The sequence below is a fragment of the Littorina saxatilis genome, linkage group LG12 (assembly GCF_037325665.1).
Source record: "Littorina saxatilis isolate snail1 linkage group LG12, US_GU_Lsax_2.0, whole genome shotgun sequence".
NCBI classification, from domain to species: Eukaryota; Metazoa; Mollusca; class Gastropoda; order Littorinimorpha; family Littorinidae; genus Littorina; species Littorina saxatilis.
Genome location: NC_090256.1, coordinates 76,394,373 through 76,418,730, shown reverse-complemented (window position 1 = coordinate 76,418,730; position 24,358 = coordinate 76,394,373). Strand labels below are relative to the sequence as shown.

Genomic DNA, 24,358 nt, shown 5'->3' with positions numbered 1-24,358 from the left:
AAGAAAGGGAGAATGTACGTTCTGGCTCACCGATTCCGACAGACCCTAAATATTAACGCAAAATAGGCTTCTGGACTAAACTTTTACTAAAATGAAACATGCGACAAAATCAGAAAAATACTGCATAAATCCATACAAAAAAAAATACAGTAAAGTAAGGTTGTTTTGAACCAATGCCGGGTCTGTCGGAATCAGTAACCCAGAACGTACATTCTCCCTTTCTCTTATACAACATTCTTAAGCTCAATACGCTCTCTCATTTACAAACTTTACTTCATATGTTCTTTCACTGTTAGAATTATATCTGATACATGCAATGTGACTGTCTAAACGAATAGTTAACTCTTTACAAGTGATTCTATTTTTACTTTTTCTTCCCGTCCTATTTGAATCCCCTTTTTTAAAAACTGCTTTTTCAGATCTTCTATATCGAGTGGCTTGTTATATTCAGCTCGTGTTTTTGTTTGAATACTTGCTTTCTTACTTTTGTAGTCATCAAAGTCTGTTTGTATCTGTTTGAATTCTTCGTCAGAAACTTTTGAATCTTCAAGTGCTTTACTGATAGACAGTTTTAGGCTAGACAATTTTGATGATGCAAGAGTGGAAATGGATTCGTGTTTTTCAAGCTTTTTCACAATTTTTTTCATTATAGCTGATGCTATAAATGATAAACCACCAACTGCTGCTGCCACACCACCTAGGATTAGAGAAACTGGAGTCCCTACTCCGGTAGCTAACAGAATTGTTCCCGTTACACCTGCAGCTGATGCAAGGATAGTAGAACCAGTGCTGGCATTAGAAAGGCTGTTGTAAGTTGTTGAGTACTTACGTCTAGCGCGAGAATATTTTTCTAATTCATCTTCTAGTTGTTTTTGTATATTACTAATGTGTGCCAGTCTGAATTGTTGACTTTCTGCTGCACTTTCATCAATATTAGGATAAAGCTTCACACTGCTAGTCATCTTTTTAATGCAAAATATAAAATATTTATCTTAATTCTCACTGGCCAGTGTTTCTGCTAAGCTTTGAAGCTGTTCATTGCTTAACACCTTATCTGTATAGTAGAAAGCAATCAAATCAAGATAAGTAAGATTAATACTTCTTATTTCTGTTAAATTATTTATATCTGCGTTAACAACAACATTTTGGTTTGACGTCTGTTTTTTTATTGTGTTAGAATCCTTTTGAACAGCAATAAATACTCTGACTTCTTCAACATTTAATGGTCTCCAGTTGAGATTTATTCCTCTCATTAGAACAGTGTTTGTGGTTTCTTCCCTTTTCCTGACAACTATATCAAATATCATAGTTGCATTCTGCCCTATTGGAAGCTTGGGTATAAAATCGACAATGGTGTCAGCGTCCTTTTCAACACTTTGTTTTCTGTGAATGAGATAGTTGTTCTTATGGAAAGGTTTAACTGCAACTTCTCCCCTGCTGTTAATCGCAGGAACAAGGCTAACAATTAGTGGTTTAGCATTGATTGACTTACGGAATGTGTCGTCTTTTCCAACAAGAGTGTATGGACTCACAAATTCAAACTTCATTTCCCAGTCAATCTTTTTTATAACAGGACTAAGTACCCATTTTTTATTCTGATGTTTCCACATGTAGTATATGTCATCGACAATTGGATCAGGTACATTAACATCACGGATTTGGCCTAGTTTGAGAAATCTTGGTTTCTTTTCATCGTCGATTTCCTTTCTCTTGTAATGACCAGTGTCTGTAAACTCGAATGCATACACTGCACCAACTTCAGCATTGCTCTCAAAGTCGATAGCGTCTGCTAAATCTTTCAACTCTATAGTTGAACATGCAACAGGATAAGCTATTGTAGGTCCACTCGACATTTTAATACTCAATATTTTATGGAACTATTTCCAATGTAATGTTAAACAAACAATCAACTGGTTGTCCACTTTGATTTTTCAGATCAATGTGTAGGAATTCATGACACCCTTCCTCCAAGTCCTTGAACTGAAGTGTCTTAAATGTTGGCACGTGCATTTTACAAAAAGAGGCATCACTCGGTGGAAGAATCCTAAGCAGATCAGAACGCTGATCATTAAACAGATTATAGGATGTGTTAAGCTCTCTCATGTGAACAAACAGTACACTGTTAACATCCATGTCAATGGGACGTGTTCCCTTGTATAAATTTGTAATTCCAAGCATATCAAGGAGTTTGGTTGGAAACTCAACGTTTACTTCTCTAGTTTTGGGCATAGTAAGAGTAGCAATGAGACTTGCATGATTTAAACTCGCTGTAATACCTACTGGAGCAAACAATTCTTTCTCTAAAGTGCAGAAGTCATAGTAACCATCTTCTACAGAATGTGTTTTACCATTAATTCTAACCCAGTTGTTAGCCTTTTTTTTACTGATATTATACCAAGTAACCTTGTACATAATTTCATGCAGTGCAACTTTCATTCCTCCATTTTGATTGTTGATAGGGTTTGCAAGTTTAACTGGCACACTAGTCTTCACATTTGTTAGTGTGATAAACATTTTTTATTCAACAACAAAAATGAGTCAGTATAAATTCAACAAAGATGTTAAATACAAAACTGGACCATATTACAATCCAAAGACTATTTCTTTCCATGAGTTGGACTTTGCTGTAACAGAAACAGAATCCATTCGCGTTAAAGTGCCTGACCCATTCCATTCTTACCTAAATCCCCCAATCAAAAATGATAGTGTTCCAAAGATGTGGAACTCTCACCCAATTCAGTTCTATCAGAATCAGTTAAACTTTGCAATATTCTGTGCAACCACAGGATGTGGAGTGTCCTATGCAGACCACATGAATAATTCAAACTTACTGACAAAGTGTGTGTACACATTTCACGTTTACTATCAGTGCAGGAGAATCTTGTCTGAACTTCAGGCACCAATGCCGCATGAAAAGAGCTGGAACCCATTCAACAATAGGATAAACATGAAAGTGTATGAGCGTCTCTGCAATGAATTCAATATAGATTTTAAGACCGACTTTAGGCAAAAGCAAGACAAAAACCATGGCATGGGAACACTATATTTATGGGGTGTCCACAGGAGGTATAATTTTGATTACTGGCCAGGTCATACATCTTTTTCTTCAAATGTGCAGGTACAGTTAGGATCAATAGAACAACAGCACCACAATGCATGGACTACTTTTATATTAGACACCGGCAAAGGTTTCACTGGATCAGGTGTTGAAAGGATCAATGAATCTATCCGAACATATGCGTGGTGCTTGCTAGGCTCGCAGGCACAGACACGATCAAACATAATGAGAACAAGCACAGGGTTTGGTGCGCAGAAACAGTTGTTATCAAATTTAGAAGATGTCATAAACTCTGCAGTTGATCTGCCTTCCAGCATCAAAAGGTATCAAGACTCTCTCCGTTATGCAAGATCAAAAGTTGACTTTGCTGTTGGTAACTGCCTTTACATGTTACCTTCTGATCTCCAGCTGCAGATTGGAACAATAACAAATTATAACAATGAAATCATTATTGCTAGTGACACCCGGCCGCTTGGAAAGGGTGAAGAACTGAATTCAGAAATCAGAACGATGCTACAGCCATATCACAATGAACAGAAACAAAGCGTGACAAGTGAAGATCGGGCTGCAGGTGAAGATCATTCTGTCACTAGTGATGATCAAGCTGTTAGTATTAGTGATGATCATGAATCGCAGAAGACTGCTCTAGTAATTGGTGGAGTGGGTGTAGGCTTACTTTTGCTTTATTCTCGTTAGCAGAACACCTGCAATTAAAACTATTAGAGTCCAGAGATGTTCAGCCATGAAACCAACAACTTTACCTGCAAAAGATAACAGCCAGCTAACAATTGAACCAATGATTCCTGGAAGTGCATCCAAAGCTTTTGCTGCTAGTTTCTTTAATAGTTCTGCAATGTGTTTGAGTTGTTTCTTTACCCATCCCGGATCAGATGGAGATGAAGGTGAAGGTGGAGGTGGAGGTGTGACAGTGCCACCTGTGAGTGTTAACACTAATGTGCTTATTGCAAATCCTAACGCAGTTAGTATACTAGCTATTGTGATTCCCTGCTCTCTGAAAAGCGTTCTAATTCTTTCAGCAAGAGTTGTGTCTTCGTAAAGGATTCTTTGAATTGTATTTTTTATTCTGCTGACCTGTGTTCTCAGTTGTTCTCTATTGTTACTTAGAACTTCTAACCTTATGGCTTTCTCCTCCTGCAAATCTTTTAAACGCTTAGAAATTCTGTTTTTTACTTCTTGTTCTAGGTTCAAATCATCAGCATCAGCAAGTTTTTGTTTCTCTTTGTTTATATCTTCATCCAGCTGACCTAGTTTTGACAGATTATTTGCTATTTCACCTCTGATGGTTTGTAGTGATTGATTAAGGGCTTCTATTTCTCTCATAGGTAATAGTTCATGTGGAGTCTTCAGTGAAGTTTCCTCAGAAAAAGAAGTCTCTATCTCTTGTATAAGTTGATCAGCCTCATCTGCAAGTTTATTAAGATCTTGCAATGGAACAGATTCTATTTGAGTAGCAGTTGGTAGTCCTAGTTCTGCTTGTTGAAGTAAGGAAACAACATGGGAAGATGATGACCGTGTGCTAGGCACAATATCTAATTGCCTAAGTCGATTAGCAGTAAGTTTTTGTTTTAGTGAAACTTTTGATAGAAACTTAGCAGGATTAGATTTATATGTAAGTTGGACTTTTTCTCCTTTATCGCTAGTTGTATATAAATGATTTGCTTCCATTTTGAACTGGTTTGGATCTAAAACATCAGGTTCTTCTCCTAAACTTTTGTAGAAATCTCTAACTTTACCTTCCAGAAGTTCATGTCGTGCCACCTCATAATGCAGTGAATGATGGTAGGGAACCAAAGGGATTGCTTCGCTCATGTCGTCCGCTGGCTCAAATAAATCTTCAAATCCACCTTCTGCCATTTGTAACTTATTTTTTATTTTGAAAATAAAAAAAGATGGCACAATCGTTCGGTTCTGTTCTTGATCCTTACAGAAGGCTGAAAGAGCCTCTCGGGGTAAAAGGAATAAGGCAAACAGTTATAGTTACAAATAATCCTTCTACTATTGATCAGAATGAAATACTTACTGTTAGGTTTCCTAATCTAGGTAAGAACGATGTTATTGTACCAGGCACTGTAAGACTATCATTCAAATTAGAATTAGAATCTGGCTCAGATGAAAATAGGACTTTGGCTTATAATGTAGGAAGAGCAATTGTGAGGAAGATTACTGTCAAACTGGAAGGGCGGGAAGTGATGTCATTGAATAATGCAGATGTATTTTTAGTTTACGCAGATAATTGGTTGACTGACAATGAAAAGAAAAACAGAGTGTTTCAAGGGATTCAGTCAGACAATGGGATAAAAGTTAGAATAGGAGCCGGAGATAAAGCTGACAACAAAAAAGATAACGCTGTCAATGTTGCTTTTGGAAACAAATTTTGTATTCCACTTGACTTTGAACTCATAAATTCACATCCTCCCTTCTATCAAGGAGCATTGCGTGACAGGCTGTCATACGACCTGACTTTCAATAGTTATGATCGTGTTATGCTTTCACAAGACCCGGAAGCAAAGTATAAGGTGTCTGGAATTTCTTTAGAGTTTGATGTTGTAAACCATCCTGAACTGGCTAGACTTATAGAAAATCAGTACAGTTCTAAGCTGCCTATCTATTATGAAAGAGTGTTGAATCACAGTACACTTTCAAAAAGCCAGGCTGATCCAATCTGGAACATTAACTTGAATACACCAGCTAGGTCAATGAAGGGAATACTTATGTTGTTTGAGGAACCAAAAGATTCATATGAAAGGCAAATAGAAAAGTTTTACAATCCACTAATCAATAGAGTATATTGCACAATTGAAGGGCAGCCAAACCAAATATTTGCATCTGGCATGCTGCCATACCAACACTATGATGAAGCAAGAAAGTACTTTACTGGAGGAAGATTGAAAGACCCAACATCTGATCTTGTGGCTAAAGATCTGCATTTACACGGTGTTGGCGTAGAAGATTTCTTGACAAATAAATATGCGTTATGGCTGGATCTCAGAACAACTGACGACAACAAACTGCATGGAAGTGGAAGGCGAATTGAAAACGGATCAGAAGGAATCACAATACAAATTGAAAAGGAAGTAGGGAGTAGTAGTAAATCAGTTAAGATCTACGTGTTTGTTGTGTCAGATGCGCAGTTAAACATCTCTGAAAGCAGATTACAGGATATTGTTTATTGAACGTGTTAAAATGAAGTATCTAGATTTTCTTCCAAAAGATCCACACTGTTCTTTGATTTGTGGGGCAACAGGTTGCGGCAAAACAAGATATGTTTTGGATTTATTACAGACTGTTTACATAAATCACTTTGAACACATAGTCATATTCTGTCCAACCATAAAGCATAACAGAACATACAAGGAGAGAAAATTCATATGGTCTGATCAAAATATATTTATTGTAAATCCTTCTGATCGTCTAAATGTTTGCTTGGAGCATTATTTCGATCTTTTTCAGAACACACCAACACTGTTTATTATTGATGACTGTGCAGCAGAACGTGACATTGTTAGAAAGAAAAGTGCACTAGCAAAGCTTGCATTCAGTGGACGACATGCATTAATATCAGTTTGGATATTAACACAAAAATACAATGCAGTTCTGAAAGACTTTAGAGAGCAACTCAAAACAATAACATTGTTCTATTCAAAGGACCGTGACAGTTTTGAAGAGTGTCTTCGAGAAAATGATGTCATTGAAAACAAACAGGAGAGAGAAAGAATAAAGAATAATCTGAAATCTTCTAAGCACTCGAAACTGGTTTTAAAAACTGATCAACCAGTTCAGTATGTATGTTTGTAGAAATCCTTGCTAAGTTCTTGTCAAGTTCTTACTCAAGTTCTTACCAAGTTCTTGTCAATTTCTTACTCAAGTTCTTGTCAAGTTCTTACTCAAGTTCTTACTAAGTTCTTACTCAAGTTCTTGTTAAGTTCTTGTTAAGTTCCTACCTAAGTTCTTACTCAAGTTCCTACCTAAGTTCTTGTCAAGTTCTTACTAAGTTCTTGTTAAGTTTTTACTCAAGTTCTTGTTAAGTTCCTACCTAAGTTCTTACTCAAGTTCCTACCTAAGTTCTTGTTAAGTTCCTACCCAAGTTCTTACTCAAGTTTAATTACTAGATTTTTATTTTATTCTGCATCAAAATAAAATGAACTGTGATGAATTGCTGATGCAGACTTCTACAGATATTGAAATCTGTGACAGTAGGACTATACCTGATAAAAAAGAAAGATTGTATTCACTTGCTGTTTGTGGAAAAACAAAACACTACCTTGGGCGGCAGTTAACTGTGGAAGAAGTACAACATCTTTCCTCAGAAGATATAGAAAAGTATCATGGACGGTATGAATCAGTGCTTGGTTCTAAGATGGTTAGAAGTATTGGACAGACTGTTATAGGTTTGTACACAAAGATTTTTGGACATTTTACACCTCTCGACTCGGAGGAAGACTTAACACATGATCTAACTCATGACCCTGTTGTTTCCAAGTCCCTCGAATCTCTTGCCTGTGGCCTGTATTATCGATTTGGTGCTTTATTAGTACCATTTGTTGCTGGATTAATTACTTTCAAACACATTAATTTTCAGAATAAAAAAGATGACAGATCAGTTGAAGCAGACAGTGGAGCAGACGAAAATACCAGAAGTGAACACAGTGACAAAGAAACCTGGTAGAGTAGAAGCAGGAAAAAAACTAGCCGAATGGAACAGACAAAAAAAGTTAAATCAAAAGGCAAAGCAGAACATTATGTCTGAGGTTGAGCAGACACCAAACATTCCTGAAGTGACTAAGGTCACACAAACTGATCAAGAATTAAAATCTTCATTTCTATCATACAGAAAAGTAGCTGTAGCAGCTGTTGTTGGAGGAGGTGGATACTTGCTTTACAAACTTTGGCAAGGCAAATATAAAGTGTCAGAAACACCAAAATCAGAAACACCAAAACCAACAAACAAAGCAGTACAAACAATAAAAAAAGCCCACAGTAGTACCTGCAGTGGATTCATTTCATATGGAATAATTTTAATATTTTAATTTTGATAACATAAAAATGAGTTCTGAAAAGACAATAGTTAATCTAGTTTATCACGCTGCAGTGATTGGAGGCTTGAGTGTAGGTTACACAATGCTGGGTAAAAGTCTCCTCAGAATGAAACCAGCCGACTTGGGAAAGTTAGACTTCGAAGACGGTGCTAAACTAATTGGTGTTGTGACAGCTTCCTTTGCAACAAAAGACTTCCTGGTGAAGCAAGGAATTATTCCAGAAAATATAAACATGTAAGACAATAAAATGGCTAGCTTGGTTATGATGGTGGGAGGTGCGATTGTAAATGCGCTTGCATTTTCTGGCAGCAACTATTTGTTTTCTAAACTGCAAAATGGTGAAGAGAGGGAAAGGCACAACAAAGCCATGGAACAACTGGCGAAAGCACAGGATGAATACGAGAAGAAACGAATTGCGCAGTTAGACTTTATGAATGATAAACTCAGGCAGCAAGGACATGCAAACAAAACCTTTGCCAATGTTGATGCAGCCATTCAAGAATACTATCTTGTAACTGGAAAGAAAATGAAGACAAGTGCTCCTCCAAAACTGGGTGACTTTTATCAGCCTTCAGAAGAGCAGAAGGTGGGCGAGATTGTTTTCATTGTTATTGGTATGGCTGTTGTTTACTTTATTGCGCGTGCTGTCAAATCTTAATATTCTGTCATTTAAAAAACCATGAGTGATGCTTTGTTATCTAAAATATATTATTCCCCAAAAGGATACTGGAAAGGAAGAACTGCTATTGACAAGCTCAGTGACGCAGCAGGTGTTTCTCAAGATATAGCAAAGAAATGGTTGTCAAAGCAGGCAGTTTGGCAGATCTATTTACCTGCACCAAGAAAAATTACACGACCACACTTTGTTAACATTAAACCGAATGACACTCATCAAATAGACCTGCTGTATTTACCGCATGACACAGTCAGAAGGAAGAAATATAAGTATGCACTGACTGTAGTTGATGTTGCAACAAGATACAAAGATGCTGAACCGTTGACAGAGAAAAGTGCTATAGCTACAGCTGTTGCCCTGCAAGAAATTTACAGACGTGGACCACTAAAGTATCCCAGAATGATTCAGTGCGATGATGGTAAGGAGTTTAAAGGAGCTGTCAACCAGCTTCTGTTAAAACATCATGTTACAGTGAAGAGAGGTATTCCAGGAAACCACAGGTCACAGGCTATTGTTGAGAGCTTTAACAAACAGTTGGCAGAAAAACTGTTTTCATATCAGTACCATCAGGAATTTTTGGACACAGAAAGTAAATTGCGTAACACTGAATGGGTCAAAAGATTACCATCAGTACTTAGAGCAATGAATCTGGAGGTATTTAAAGCTACAGGGTTAAGACCAGTTGATGCAATCAAACAGAAAACAATACCTGTTGCTCCAAAGTCAACAACACCAGTGGCATTACTACCTTTCAATCAGAAAGTCAGATATTTATATGCACCCGGTGAAGCTGAGGGTGACAGCAGGAAGCGTGCAACGGATCCAATCTGGAGTATTGACATTCATGAAATCAAGAGAGTAGTAGAGACAAATCCACCTATATATTACTTGAGAGAACCAGCACCGCAAAGAGCCTTTGTAAAAGAGGAATTACAATTAGTTCCACGTGGTACAAATGTTAAATGATTTTTTATTTCAGATTTTATAGTGTTAACAAAAATGGAAGCTCTGAGAAAGAATTGCAACTTCATTTTTTTAATTTATATTTTTATTTTGAGTTATAAAATCAAACTCACAGCGATGGAAGACTCTGTATTAGAATCTTTATCGACAGTATTTGACACCGTTGAATTACAAGTAACGGATCCTCAAAATGTGCAGTCCAGTGTGCAAGACGCCATTGAACAAATTCCAAACAATTTGTTGATTGAACCTCCAGTAAAAGTGCAGATAGTCAGTTTAATAAAATACAAAACAGTCAGTGATGAGGTGCTAGAAGTTCATGTTTCAACCAGACAACTAGCACTTAATTCTATGGCAGAATTGAATGGAAACTGGGCAGATGAAATGATGAAACGGTTTGAGCAAGCTGCAGAGGATGCAAAGATGAAAGGATCCGGATGGTCAGAAGGTGAAATTCTAAAAATAGAATTGAAGCTAAGTAAATTTGCCCCCATCAGAGGTAGAAGTTACATACCTTTACCTCCTGCTCTTGTCAAAAAACGTGCTGTGCTGAACATAAAGAATGATGATGACAAATGTTTTATGTGGTGTGTTCTGGCAAGACTGTACAGTGTAAAGAAAAATGCAGAAAGAGTGTCTAACTATCATGCATACAGAAATAAACTAAACTTTACTGGTATTGAATTTCCTGTCAGCATTACAAGCATTGACAAATTTGAACAGCAAAACAAACCCATCACCGTAAATGTTTACACGTGGGATGAGGAAGATGAACTGAAACCAGTCAGAATATCAAAGAACTCACCAACGATTGGTGATTGTGATACTAACCATGTTGACATGTTACTAATGACTGATGGTGTAAAATATCATTACACTTTGATTCGTACAATGAGTAGACTGATGGCGAGCACAAGCAATCACAATAGTAAACAAGACTTTTGTAGGCGATGTCTCTTGCGTATTCCATCAATTCATGCAGCACTTATACACAAGCAACATTGTAAGAGCGTTGATGATGCGGTTGTGAAGTTAACAACACCACCGCCAGACAGCAAAGTGTATTTTAAGAATGTATGCAAACTACAGAAAAGTCCTTATGTTGTTTATGCTGACTTTGAATCTATCATTGTGCCATATGAAGGACCTTTACCAAAAGACCTACCTAAAACAGTAACTCTAAGTAATCATCAAGTCTGTTCATATGCATTTATTGTTGTTAGTTCAGATGGTAAACATTCTAAACCGCAATTGTACAGAGGACCTAATGCAGCAAAGAACTTCTTACAGCAAATGAACCAAGTGCGAAATGACTGCTCCAAACAACTGAATCTTTCAGACATTGTTATGAAACCTGAAGACCAAGAACAGTTTAACTCTACCACACAGTGTTGGATATGCGAACAAAGTCTAACACCAAACATAGACAATCCAATAGTAAGAGATCATGATCATGTAAGTGGGCAGTTCCGAGGAGCAGCACACAGCAAATGTAATCTACAATTAAAGTTTGATCCTAAGACTTGGAAGCTTCCAATCTTCTTCCATAACTTGCGCGGTTATGATTCACATCTGATCATGCAGGCAGTAACTGATGAATACAAAGCAAGATGCATTGCGCAGTCTTCAGAAAAGTACATGGCCTTTACTCTGAATAGTTTACACTTCTACGATTCTGCTCAACATCTGATGGGAACACTTGAGTCTTTATCTTCATCACTAACTGCTTTCCCAATCACATGTAAGTACTTTGACAGTGACTTAGTTAGAAAGGGAGTCTATCCATATGAATACATGGATTCGTGGGAGAGGTTTGATGAAGATGAGTTACCACCAAAGGATGCTTACTTCTCACGGCTGAAGGGTAAAGGTATAAGTGACGAAGACTATGAACACGCTAAGACTGCATGGAATAAATTAGGATGTAATACAATGGGTGATTATCATGATCAATATTTGTTGGCTGATGTTTGTTTACTTGCAGATATATTTGAGAATTACAGAAGAACATGTATGAAGCACTACAATCTAGATCCTTCACATTACATATCTGCACCAGGCATGAGCTGGGATGCATTTCTTAGATTTACAGGAGTAAAGATTGACTTGCTATCAGATCTTCCTACACTTCAGATGATTGAAAATGGACTACGTGGAGGAATCAGTATGGCTTCACACAATTACTGCAAAGCCAACAACAAATACTTGGACGACTTTGATCCTATGAAACCTTCTAATTACATCATGTATCTAGATGCAAACAATTTGTATGGTTGGGCAATGTGTCAGACGCTTCCACTTCGGAACTTTAAGATCTATTCAGGACCATTTTCACAATGTGTTGTGATGACAATATTAAAAGCAGGCCCAGACAGTCGAAAGGGATGGATACTGGAAGTTGACTTAGACTATCCACTATCACTTCATGATCTACATAATGATTATCCTTTAGCGGCTGAGAGGTTAAAAGTAAACCCAAGAGAACCTCCAAAGCTGGTGCCCAATCTGTTTCACAAAAAGAAGTATGTGTGTCACTACAGACTGTTACAGTTTTACATTAGACATGGATTAATTTTGAAGGCTGTTCATCGTATAATTTTATTTGATCAAGAACAGTTTATGAAACCTTACATTATGAAAAACACAGAACTGAGAACCAAAGCCGCTGATGCATCAGAGAAAGACTTTTTTAAACTGATGAACAACAGTTGCTTTGGTAAGACAATGGAAAACCCACACAAGAGAAAGGATGTTAGACTTGTTACAAGAGAAAATGAGGCCATCAAGCTGACATCCAAACCACAGTATCAAGACTTTAAATACTTTCATGAACAGCTGTATGGTATCTTAATGAAAAAACTTGTAGTCAAGCTTGACAAACCAGTATTCATAGGCTTTACTGTGCTAGAGTTGTCAAAACTGTTGATGCTTGAGTTTTTGTATGATTATTTGAAACCAAGATATCCCAAATCGAGAGTACTTTACACAGACACAGATTCATTCTTACTTGACATTCCAGCGGATGACATTTACAAAGATCTAGAAGCTGAAAGTCCTGCAGTAAAAGGAAAAGATTCTTTTTATGACACTTGCGACTACCCTAAAGAATCACCATTGCACTCAAATGTTAACAAGAAGGTTATTGGAAAGATGAAAGATGAAATGAATGGGAAGATAATTAAGGAGTATGTTGGATTGCGTGCAAAGATGTACAGTGTTGCAAGTGAGAAAGGGGTGGTTAAAAAAGCAAAGGGTGTAAGCAAACAGGTTGTAAAGTCGAGCATATCGCATGATAACTACAAGGAAGCACTGTTTCAGAAGCGAGTGTTTCACCATGACAACCCTAAGATCAGTTCCGCGCTTCATCAGATCAACACAACTATTGTAAACAAGAAATCTTTAGATGCTAATGACACAAAGCGCGTTTATTCATCACCAGAATATTCTTATGCAATTGGGCACTGGAGAACAAACGCGGCTTCAAATAGTCTGAGTGTGTAATAAGAATTTTTGTCAATCGGGAAAACCCGCTATGACAGCTTTGTTTTGACTGCAGCGGGGGAGAGGACGTTGCTTGCGTTTGGGAAGTGTTTGTGAAAGGGGAGTTAGTAGGCTTTGTTGAGTTTCAAAGCAGCCACCAAGTACACTTATCAAAAGCTTGAATAAAATAAACAAGTCAATTGAATAAGTTAACACTCGGCGGCCGCCCGAAGGCAGCCTAAATATTGAAGCGTAGTGAAGCGTAGTGAAGCGTAGTGAAGCGAAGCGTTGAAACAGAGTGAAGCAAAACCAATAACACAGCTGAAGCAGGGTGTTGAAGCAGGATGATTAAGAAGACAGCCAAAGCAGGGCAGGCGCAGCAAACCGTACATGCATGATCGTTACTATATTTAGAATCACGTCATTACTATTTTTGAAACCGTACATGCATGATCGTTACTATATTTAGAATCACGTCATTACTATTTTTGAAACCGTACATGCATGATCGTTACTATATTTAGAATCACGTCATTACTATTTTTGAAACCGTACATGCATGATCGTTACTATATTTAAACACTTGTCTAACAGTGCAGGCGCAGTGTGATACTTCTGTTGTTGCGCACAAACAAGCACTGTAAGTCTAAGACTGGGACTGTTGGAGCTCTGATGTGACAGGAATATGCGGCGTTTCTGACCAGTACTCTCTGTACTCTTCGATCTGGAGCATCTCTTCGATTTGTTTAAGTTTGCCCATGATAAAACTGATTGGCAAACCAACAGTGGTAAATCGCGGAAATGCATAAAGCGATCTAGCAACGGCGCGTAGTCTACGCGCATGAACATCGGAATAGCCAGTTTTTGCTTTCAACCAGTCAGCCCACGTTTCTTTCATTCTCCCTTCTTTTCTTTGCTTCTCCTGCCATTGTTTGCACATAATCAAAAACTGTCCAAACTGAATGTAAATTAAGATTTGTTGTGCGTCCTGTCTTTTGAGATTTCTCATCCCTTTTTGCAGTCTTTCCACAATATCTTTTTCATTTTCTGCTTGAGCAAAATAAGCATTTGTGAAAGCTTCTGTGGATATAGCATGGCTAACATCTGCTTGGTTTGAAACGAGATAGTGATGTAAATCATTTGGCGTTGTTGGTTCTACTCTCTTTTTCTTTCCGTCTTTTTCTTTGAACAAATCTTCTATCTTCCTTTTTGGTTTTTTGGGCAGTCTCATTAATCCTTCTGTTTTAGCCTTAACTGCTATTAAGGCCATCTGCTCAAAATATTTTCTATTCTCTTCTAGTACATGCTGTTCTTCTTCTGTCCAAAATTCTGATGGTGTTGGCGCTGGTAGTGGGACATTACAAGCTTGTTCCATGTCAGGTAGAATTAAAGTTGTTGACCGCCTAGAATAATCTAACAATTCTTGATGAACATTTTGCGATTCAAGAAGCTCTTTCTCTAATTCTGCGACATTCACCTTGTTAAATTAAGCACTTTTTTCACTGAAACACATACACGTCCTCACAGAACAGCACCGCAATACGAAATGGCGAGACAGGTCTGCCTGGTTGCTAACAACACAAACTAGATCGGGTTGTTATCAACAGACAGTGGTGGGCGGAAGTGACGTAACTGTTGCCAACACATGATTTAATCTTGTCTTGCCATTGGAGGAATATAGAAGACAGGCTTGCTGTTTGTTTTTACCAGATCAATACGGTAGTTATGGCTTACCGACGAACGGGCAGATTGGATCAATACGCACGCTGGCTGCAACTAGTTAATATTTCAATGGAAACTAAATTTAGCGTTGCACAGAGAGAAAGGGAGAATGTACGTTCTGGGTTACTGATTCCGACAGACCCGGCATTGGTTCAAAACAACCTTACTTTACTGTATTTTTTTTGTATGGATTTATGCAGTATTTTTCTGATTTTGTCGCATGTTTCATTTTAGTAAAAGTTTAGTCCAGAAGCCTATTTTGCGTTAATATTTAGGGTCTGTCGGAATCGGTGAGCCAGAACGTACATTCTCCCTTTCTCTTGGGGTGATATGTGCACGGGAGTCATGTGACAGGATTTATGTTGTCTTATGGCGCGCTTATTTCCACCGCTTCTGCTGCCCTTTGTTTCTCGCTGCCGCTGTAAAAGAAAAGTAAAATAACTCCGCACGTCTGAAATCGGGCTCGTGTTTCAGGCGGATATATTTCACGGTAATTCACGACAATATTATGACGCTAAGCGTTTCTAACTTTTTCCCTTCTATTCTTTTTCCCCATCTTCTTCTTTTTCTCTTTGTACTTCTTCTCCGTAGTTTTTAATACAGCCAATTAGCATATTGATTTCGTGCAATTCACTCAGCACGACAGATCTTATTTTTTCTCGAGGTGGAAGGTTTAAACACAGACACAAACCCGGACACACACATAGACCCCGTCACAGTATTTAAAATGAACAAAATGATCAAAAGAGAGAGAGAGAGAGAGAGAGAGAGAGAGAGAGAGAGAGAGAGAGAGAGAGAGAGAGAGGGAGAGAGAGAGAGAGGGAGAGAGAGAGAGAGAGGGAGAGAGAGAGGGGGAGAGAGGGAGAGAGAGAGAGGGGGAGAGAGAGAGAGAGAGGGAGAGAGAGAGAGAGGGGGAGAGAGAGAGAGGGAGAGAGAGAGAGAGAGAGAGGGAGAGAGAGGGAGAGAGAGAGACACACACACACACAAACACACACACACAGACGGAGAAAGTGGGCGTGACAGACAGATAAAGCATACATATTCTCAACCTCCTCTCACTCCCCCACCCTCTCGCTCCCATTATATATCTGTATCCCCCCCCCCCCCCCTCTACCTCTCCCCCTCCCCACCCTCTCTCACTTAAACACTGTTCCTTCATCACCAACCCCATCCTTTCAAGATTTTCGCACCTTTCATCGTTTTGTCCAATTGAACAGGATTGCAGCAATTGAACTTCGGATAAGGCGCTATATAAATAAAGAGAATAATAATTATATCGCGTGAACCGTGAGGCCGCGCGCTGTCTCATCAAAGATCAATATTAACACACAAGCACAGCTTTCTGGGGTTCGTCTGTCGCCCATTGTTCCGTCCCAAAATCCTTTAAATGGCCGCCGCACTTGTGTTTTTTTGTTTTTTAAACAGACATTGATGGCTTCCTAAATATGCTGTCCGACCGAAGTGTAACACCGCGCGCGAAGAAAGCATTGCTTTTGGGTTACTGGGTTTGTGGGGTGGGGGTGGGGGGTGGGGACGGGTGAGGATGTGATTGGGGTTGTGGTTGGAAGGGGGGTCTGACAAGTTTGAATAAAAGAACATACGGGTTACTGAATACTTACTCATGTATGCTAAAAAAATAACCGATGGAATTTTTTGGTTTATTTTACAGCATGAATATTTCATTTATTTTAGGACAAAAACACCTAAAATGGCTCAAGTTTCTCCCATCACACGCACGAACACACACGCATAGACAGCACCCCCTCAGTTCCACAATGGCGCACCCCCCCCCCCACCCCCCTCCCCACCCCCACCCCCAACCCGGCGGAAATAAATAAAAGCATTCGAGAAAGATAGAAAAGTAAAGAGAGAAAAAAAATAATGGTGTGTGTGTATTGACCGCAGGAAGCAGGAAGGCGAGATCACGTTTTTCGTTGTTGGTTTTACACACTTCGATCCGCTTGCCAACTCAACCTGTTCTGTCGGGGGCCACAAAGCAACTATTGGAAGCCACCCCTCGTCGCTATAATTGCCCTAAAACATGAAAGAAATTCAAAATTTCATTTGAGCCTGCCTTTCTTCTTCCGTGCGAAGCGTAGAGAAAGAGGTTTTCTAAAGTGATCCCACGCAGAGGGATTTTGAGTTTCAGAAGATTTTGTTTTGGGGAGAAAGCTGATTATACTGGAAATGCATTTGTGAAGTAAGACTTTTAGCTTATTTATTTTCTTCTTGTGTGCTATTTATTCTATGGGTTTGTTTTAGGGGGGGGGGGGGGGTAATATGTTTGTTTTGACAATGGCCGTGAAGGTTTCCGGCTCTAGTAGTGTATAAGTGTGTTTTTCTTTTCTTTACCAAAAACAAAAGTGTTTAATGCAGCCACCTCTTTCTCACTCCACTCCTCCCATATTCCTCTCTCTCTCTCTCTCTCTCTCTCCCTCTCTCTCTCCCTCCCTCCCTCCCTCCCTCCCTCCCTCCCTCCCTCCCTCCCTCTCCCTCTCTCTCTGTCTGTCTGTCCCTCTCTCCCTCTCTCCATAAGACAAACTGACTTTCTTCCATGATTATTTTCTCCATGGCCACGGCAGCAATATGACTGTAGGCGGGGTCAACATGGTGAAACAGTAATTACTTAGCGAAGAAAGATTAAAGTTACTCCAATGGAAAATTTTACATAATATTTATCCCACAAATATTTTATTGCATAAAATGAAGTTAAAAGAAAATAGTTTATGTAGTCTTTGTAATGAAATGGATTATATTGAACACTTCTTTTGGAAATGTAGCAAAATGAAATTGTTTTGGGAAAATGTTAGAAGATGTATATTTGTTAATACGGGAGAAAACATTATATAAACAGAAAAAGATGTATTGTTTGGTTATTCTCCAGAAGTGCAAACCCCCATAAACAAAATTATTAATCATATTTTGCTCATTTCAAAAATGTGTATCAGTAAGTATAGATATGGTAGGCCTATTGATATAAATGTGATGTTAGGATATGAATTAGCGTTGAGATATTTCAGTATTGTGTAAATGTTGAAGGATGAATGATGATACGTTGTAGACGGATGCTTGAATTTTTTTATTAAAAGCCCCACAATGATGTGCTTGGCAAATTAAAAAAAAAGTAATTACTTTTCTAACGACTGAATGACCACAAGCTGATACGTCACTGCAATGCCACAGGCGCTGGAGCTGAGCTACTTTCCCCTCCGCGTATATTTTACATTTAATTTTTGTTTAAACAATATTTTCTCCGTACGTATATATTCTATTTGTTTCAACCATTCCCTGCATTTCCTTTCTTGACAAAGTACGAGACATTCTCGTGACTCGTCGAATACGAGTCTTTGACAACACTGAACATTTTGTAAACATCGATTCTTCTAACAGTGCACCTTCTGTCTCTGTCTGTCTGTCTGTCTGTCTGTCTCTCTCTCCCCACCCTCTCTCCCCACCCCCTCTCTCTCCCTCTCTCTCTACGCGTGCGTGCTTGCGAACGAATTTCAGGTTTTTGTGTTTGTTTCATTTTTTACCAAAACAAAATTATTTTTAAAAAAAGCTTCTCTTGAACTTGTTACCTCTTCCGGCTTTTTTATTTTGTATTTGATTAGATTTTTCGTTACTCCGTGCAGGGTGACAAACCGAGAAACACTATCTCCTCATTGTGTGTAAAACAACTGTGCGCTGTAAACATGAAAATGAGCCTATCGACTTTTTCTCTCAGTATTTCAAGTAAACTTTTAAAAAGATCCCATTCCCCGTCACGCGGTGTTGTAGGCTATAGGTAAACGGTACATCACGGGGTGTGGATAAGTGCTCAACACCCACAAACAACATCCGATGATTTAGCGCAATGAACAGGGAAAGTGAGCCAGAGAGGTAGAAATGAAAGAGAAGAGAAACACAATGTCATCCATCAAACGGTATACGGAAAACTGCATTGTACAGAAAGAACGTGTTTTGTTACAGATCTTTAAATTTGTCAACCCAAATCGGAAAATAATTAGTCTTCCCTTAAAACTTGGTCACGATGATGGAGATATGCGGAAGCAGAGAGAGAGAAAGAGAGAGAGAGAGAGAGAGAGAGAGAGAGAGAGAGAGAGAGAGAGAGAGAGAGAGAGAGAGAGAGAGAGAGAGAGAGAGAGAGAGAGAGAGAGAGAGAGAGAGAGAGAGAGAGAGAGAGAGAGAGAGAGAGAGAGAGAGAGAGAGAGAGAGAGAGAGAGAGAGAGAGAGAGAGAGAGAAAGAGCAAAGGCAAAAAACTGAAAAAGAAACAAAGACATGATGGGTGTGTCGTTAACTGTTCATTTATTGATTCTGTCCGGCTTTTGTTTTTTTTGTTTGTTTGTTGATGTTTTTTTTAAAATTATTTTGAGACACCAAATGGCAGGATTATTTTGTTAGTTTCTTTGTTTTTGTGTGTTTGTTTTTTTAACGGCTGACTTTTGATCAGTTACTGATTTGACAGCAATGTGTCTCTACGGGATAATCCTGAGTTCGAGCATTTTTCTTTCGTTCAACAGAAGAAGTCCAAAAGACCACAGCAACAAGATGGCCGATTCGGAGAAGGAAAAATGTTGTCCCCAAAACTCTCTCTTCAAAAAACAAAACAAAAAGTGGGTACAGAAGACCAAAAGGAAACAAACCCGTCTGAAAACGTCTTCCTTTAAATACGACTATTTATTGTAAAAATCCGGTGGCATTTGAGTGGGCAGACTGGAGCGACAAAGCCGATTACCTAACTTTTACGACGTCTTTCTAGGGTCCGCGAATCTTCGTTTGGGTTTTTCTTTCTTTCTGTTTCTTCTTCTTCCTTTCAACCACGGTGACTCAGTGAAGAGATTAAGACGAGGAGGAAGAAGGAGGAGGAAGAAGGAGGAGGAGGAGGAGGAGGACTATGGAGGAGTAGAAGAGGTTCCGCAAAGGTTTCACTTGATTTGTTCACACACACACACACACACACACACACACACACACACACACACACACACACACACACACACACACACACACAATGCAAGACATGTTTTTAACATTACGCATTAAAAGATTAGTATTACGTGTATTAGCAACAAACAAAAAGTTGTACGGACAATGGAACTTTCTTTTGTTGACCAAATCACAGAAAATGCTAAAACTTCGCAAGAAGAAATGGCACAGACCCTGTGCTAGTCTAGTGAGAGAACAAAACACACACAAAAACAGGATTGCGCGATATTTTCACGAAAGCAAAGTTTTAACTAGCCCAGGATTTCCAATTATTAAAGGCACAGTTAGCCTCCCGTAAACCATCACATACTGTCAGGCTTTTACACACATTACAAACAGCCTTTCGTTTAAACACTCACCGCTTGAGAACTTCCTAGGTGCCCTCCGGCTCCCTAAAGAGCGAGCAATTTTCAAAGAATTTATTTTTGCGTGGTTTATCTTACCCCTGAGCCATCGTGAACCCGTGTGATCCAGTTTCCTTTTTTTCCACAATGTAGTCGTCAGTTTGTGATTTCAATGCGACTCGCTGTAATCTTTTCTGCAATAGCACGTTATTATGTACCTCTGAATCTAAACGCAACAAACGGCTGCGTTTCACACGAACTCTAGCGATGGCTTTTGACTGTTCAGAGGAACGATAGGCATAACCGTCCTCTGCTACGAGAACCACGACCTTGCGTGACCCTGCTTCCGGGCTTTTCCTTTTTCAAACTTTCAAAACTTCGAATTGTACTGATCTTGTCTTGATGAAAAAAGAATTCTTTTATGATTTAAAAATGTTTGTGTTACAAGCTGTCAATTTATTATTTAGATTTTAAAAGTTACGTCTAGCGCCAAAACGCACCGTCCGATTGTCTTTTTGTTTGTTTGTTTGTTTGCTTAACGCCCAGCCGACCACGAAGGGCCATATCAGGGCGGTGCTGCTTTGACATATAACGTGCGCCACACACAAGACAGAAGTCGCAGCACAGGCTTCATGTCTCACCCAGTCACATTATTCTGACACCGGACCAACCAGTCCTAGCACTAACCCCATAATGCCAGACGCCAGGCGGAGCAGCCACTAGATTGCCAATTTTAAAGTCTTAGGTATGACCCGGCCGGGGTTCGAACCCACGACCTCCCGATCACGGGGCGGACGCCTTACCACTAGGCCAACCGTGCCGGTCGTCCGATTGTCTGAGCAGACACTCCGCAAAATTAATTCTTTGAAAATTGCTCGCACTTTACGTAGGGCACCTAGGATGTTCTCAAGCGGTGAGTGTTTAAACGAAAGGGTGTTTGTACTGTGTGTAAAAGCCTGACAGTATCTGTGATGGTTTACGGGAGGCGTACTGTGCCTTTAATGTGCCTTTTTCAGTGCCTACTAACGATCGAAGGTTGCATCTTTCTTTATTTGGTGTTTAACGTCGTTTTCAACCACGAAGGTTATATCGCGACGGGGAAAGGGGGGAGATGGGATAGAGCCACTTGTCAATTGTTTCTTGTTCACAAAAGCACTAATCAAAAATTTGCTTCAGGGGCTTGCAACGTAGTACAATGTATTACCTTACTGGGAGAATGCAATTTCTTACATACTGCTTGACTAAACTCTTTACAAAAATTGACTATATTCTATACAGGAAACACTTAACAAGGGTTAAAAGAGAAACAGAATCCGTTAGTCGCCTCTTACGACATGCTGGGGAGCATCGGGTAAATTCTTCCCCCTAACCCGCGAAGGTTGCAAGCGAACAGACATTATGACTTGGAATACTGCGCATTAAAATGATGGTGTTGGCGAAGAAGGACTATATGTCAGTTTAAACCCTTTTTTGTTAAGAGAGCTTGTCGAGTGGAGAGATACCGATGAGGACGAGGAGGAGGAGTTTCAAGAAGAGAGAATCAAAATCCGATTATCATCAAAATGGGATCGCAAAGAGGAATACATCAAGTAAATACCGTTCCCTCCTCAGTCAAGTTATAAGAACACAGCAGAAGCTTTATTTTGATAAAAACAAAAACAACTGTCAGCTGCGATGAAAACCGGCAAGAATGACCGGTTCACAATTTCGTTGCGGTATTTTTAAACCAAACACGGTTACATTCCGGAACTACAGTAGTTTGAAGTTTATTGCGAACCCAGTAGTTGATGAACAAAAAAAGGTTCATAATCTCAGAAAATTCTGTATTTTTTTTCAGCCGATGTAAACCCTGAGGAACAGTAGCTTTGCTCGTTTCAATGCCAACTAACTCAGTCAGTAATCAGTCGCTAGTCTACACAGATCCGCATGAGTGGGTGAGGGTGGAGGGAGGGAGGTGGGCTAGGGAAGCAGGAGTATTTCTATGGGGGGTATAGTAACGGTTGTCAAGGGGATATGAAGGTCACACGAAGCAGTCGATTAGCTAACTGCTTCCCGGAATTTTTGTTAATATTCAGAATATTGATTTTCTCGGTATTAGTCTTTTTACATTTACTCAAGTTTTGACTAAATGTTTTAACATAGAGGGGGGAATCGAGACGAGGGTCGTGGTGTGTGTGTGTGTGTGTGTGTGTGTGTGTCTGTCTGTCTGTCTGTCTGTCTGTGTGTGTGTGTGTTGTGTGTGTGTGTGTGTGTGTGTGTGTGTGTGTGTGTGTGTGTGTAGAGCGATTCAGAGTAAGAGTTGTTAATGCGAAAGAATGTGTATGAGTGCGCCTTAAGTCGCCTTGTGGTGAGATATGTGCGCGTTATAAATTCTCGTATTATCATTATTATTAGCGCGGCGAATCACACAAAGCGTCTCCCATTTCTCTGATTACACAGTGACTGTCGGTAATGGAATTGTCTGACACCCTCGCGACACAGGTAGAAAGATCTCCCGAAAAGACCCCTATACTGCGGTGTTGGCATGGAAACAGAACCTCCGCCTTTGTCTAAAAGCTCAGCCCGCAATTCAATGATTACCAAATCGTCGCAATTACTCGAGCTGGTGAATGACTTGCTATTGGGAGAGTGATAATCCAGGGAGTCCCCGGAAGGCTTGCTGTGATTCCCACAGCTATTTTCAGGTACTGCTGTGTACTTACATTGTTCTGTTGTTATTCAATCAATCAATCAATATGAGGCTTATATCGCGCGTATTCCGTGGGTACAGTTCTAAGCGCAGGGATTTAAAAAAAAAATTTTTTATGCAATTTATATCGCGCACATATTCAAGGCGCAGGGATTTATTTATGCCGTGTGAGATGGAATTTTTTTTACAAAATACATCACGCATTCACATCGGCCAGCAGATCGCAGCCATTTCGGCGCATATCCTACTTTTCACGGCCTATTATTCCAAGTCACACGGGTATTTTGGTGGACATTTTTATCTATGCCTATACAATTTTGCCAGGAAAGACCCTTTTGTCAATTGTGGGATCTTTAACGTGCACACCCCAATGTAGTGTACACGAAGGGACCTCGGTTTTTCGTCTCATCCGAAAGACTAGCACTTGAACCCACCACCTATAGGTTAAGAAAGGGGGGAGAAAATTGCTAACGCCCTGACCCAGGGTCGAACTCGCAACCTCTCGCTTCCGAGCGCAAGTGCGTTACCACTCGGCCACCCAGTCCAGCCTAAGAAGTTCGATGTTCCCTGGTGGCTTTTCACTTGAAAGGAATGCCAAAAAGTCAAACGTTTCATAGTGTTCTGTTTTACAAATCGAAGATGCCAACACAAAGCATGCCGGAAGAAACAGAGTAGTAGATACACTTTCTATATTTGCTATTTTCTGTCTTCTACTTTTCAGAAAATATGCTGTGAAATTTGAACGGTGACTCTTTCATCAAAACACACACGCACACATAGTCTTACACACACACACACAAACGTGCCCCCCCCCACACACACACACTTGCACATACACACACTCATGTGCCCCCCCCCACACACACACACAGTGAAACAGAGAGGGGGGGGGAGTTTTGTTTATGTTTTTATGGCGCCAGCCGAGAGACGATGGTCACTGAAGCCGAGACAACGAGAGTCGTCGTTTTGTGTAACAACAAACAGAAAGGTTTTCACCCCCAGACACTGCCCGGATTTAGTTTAAAACAGTACACCAGGAAGATTGGGGCATTTTCAACACTGAAAAAACTTCTACAAAGCTATTCGTGAAGCCCACCTCCTCCCCTGCGCGTGTGTGTATGTGTGTGTGTTGTGTGTGTGTGTGTGTCTCTCTCTCTCCCTCTTTTGTTATTTTTGGGTACATGTATCAACAGACCATGGTAGGAGACATCTTTGTGTCTGCACTATAGTGACTGTGTGTGTGTGTGTCAGTGTGGTGTGTGTGTGTGTGTGTGTGTGTGTGTGTGGCGATGGTCATGTCCCGAGATACACAGAAACATAACAATAAAAGGATGAACATATTCTTTGGAAATTAGCGGCTAGTAGTAGTAGAAACAAACTCA

At 39.6% G+C, this 24,358-nt stretch overlaps 1 protein-coding gene across 1 annotated transcript in view; it reads right to left on the bottom strand.

The window, feature by feature from the left end:
* Positions 1–24,358, bottom strand: part of LOC138983203 (uncharacterized) — a 56,248-nt gene that overhangs the window by 30,825 nt on the left and 1,065 nt on the right. The gene's annotated exons all lie outside the window — the stretch shown is intronic.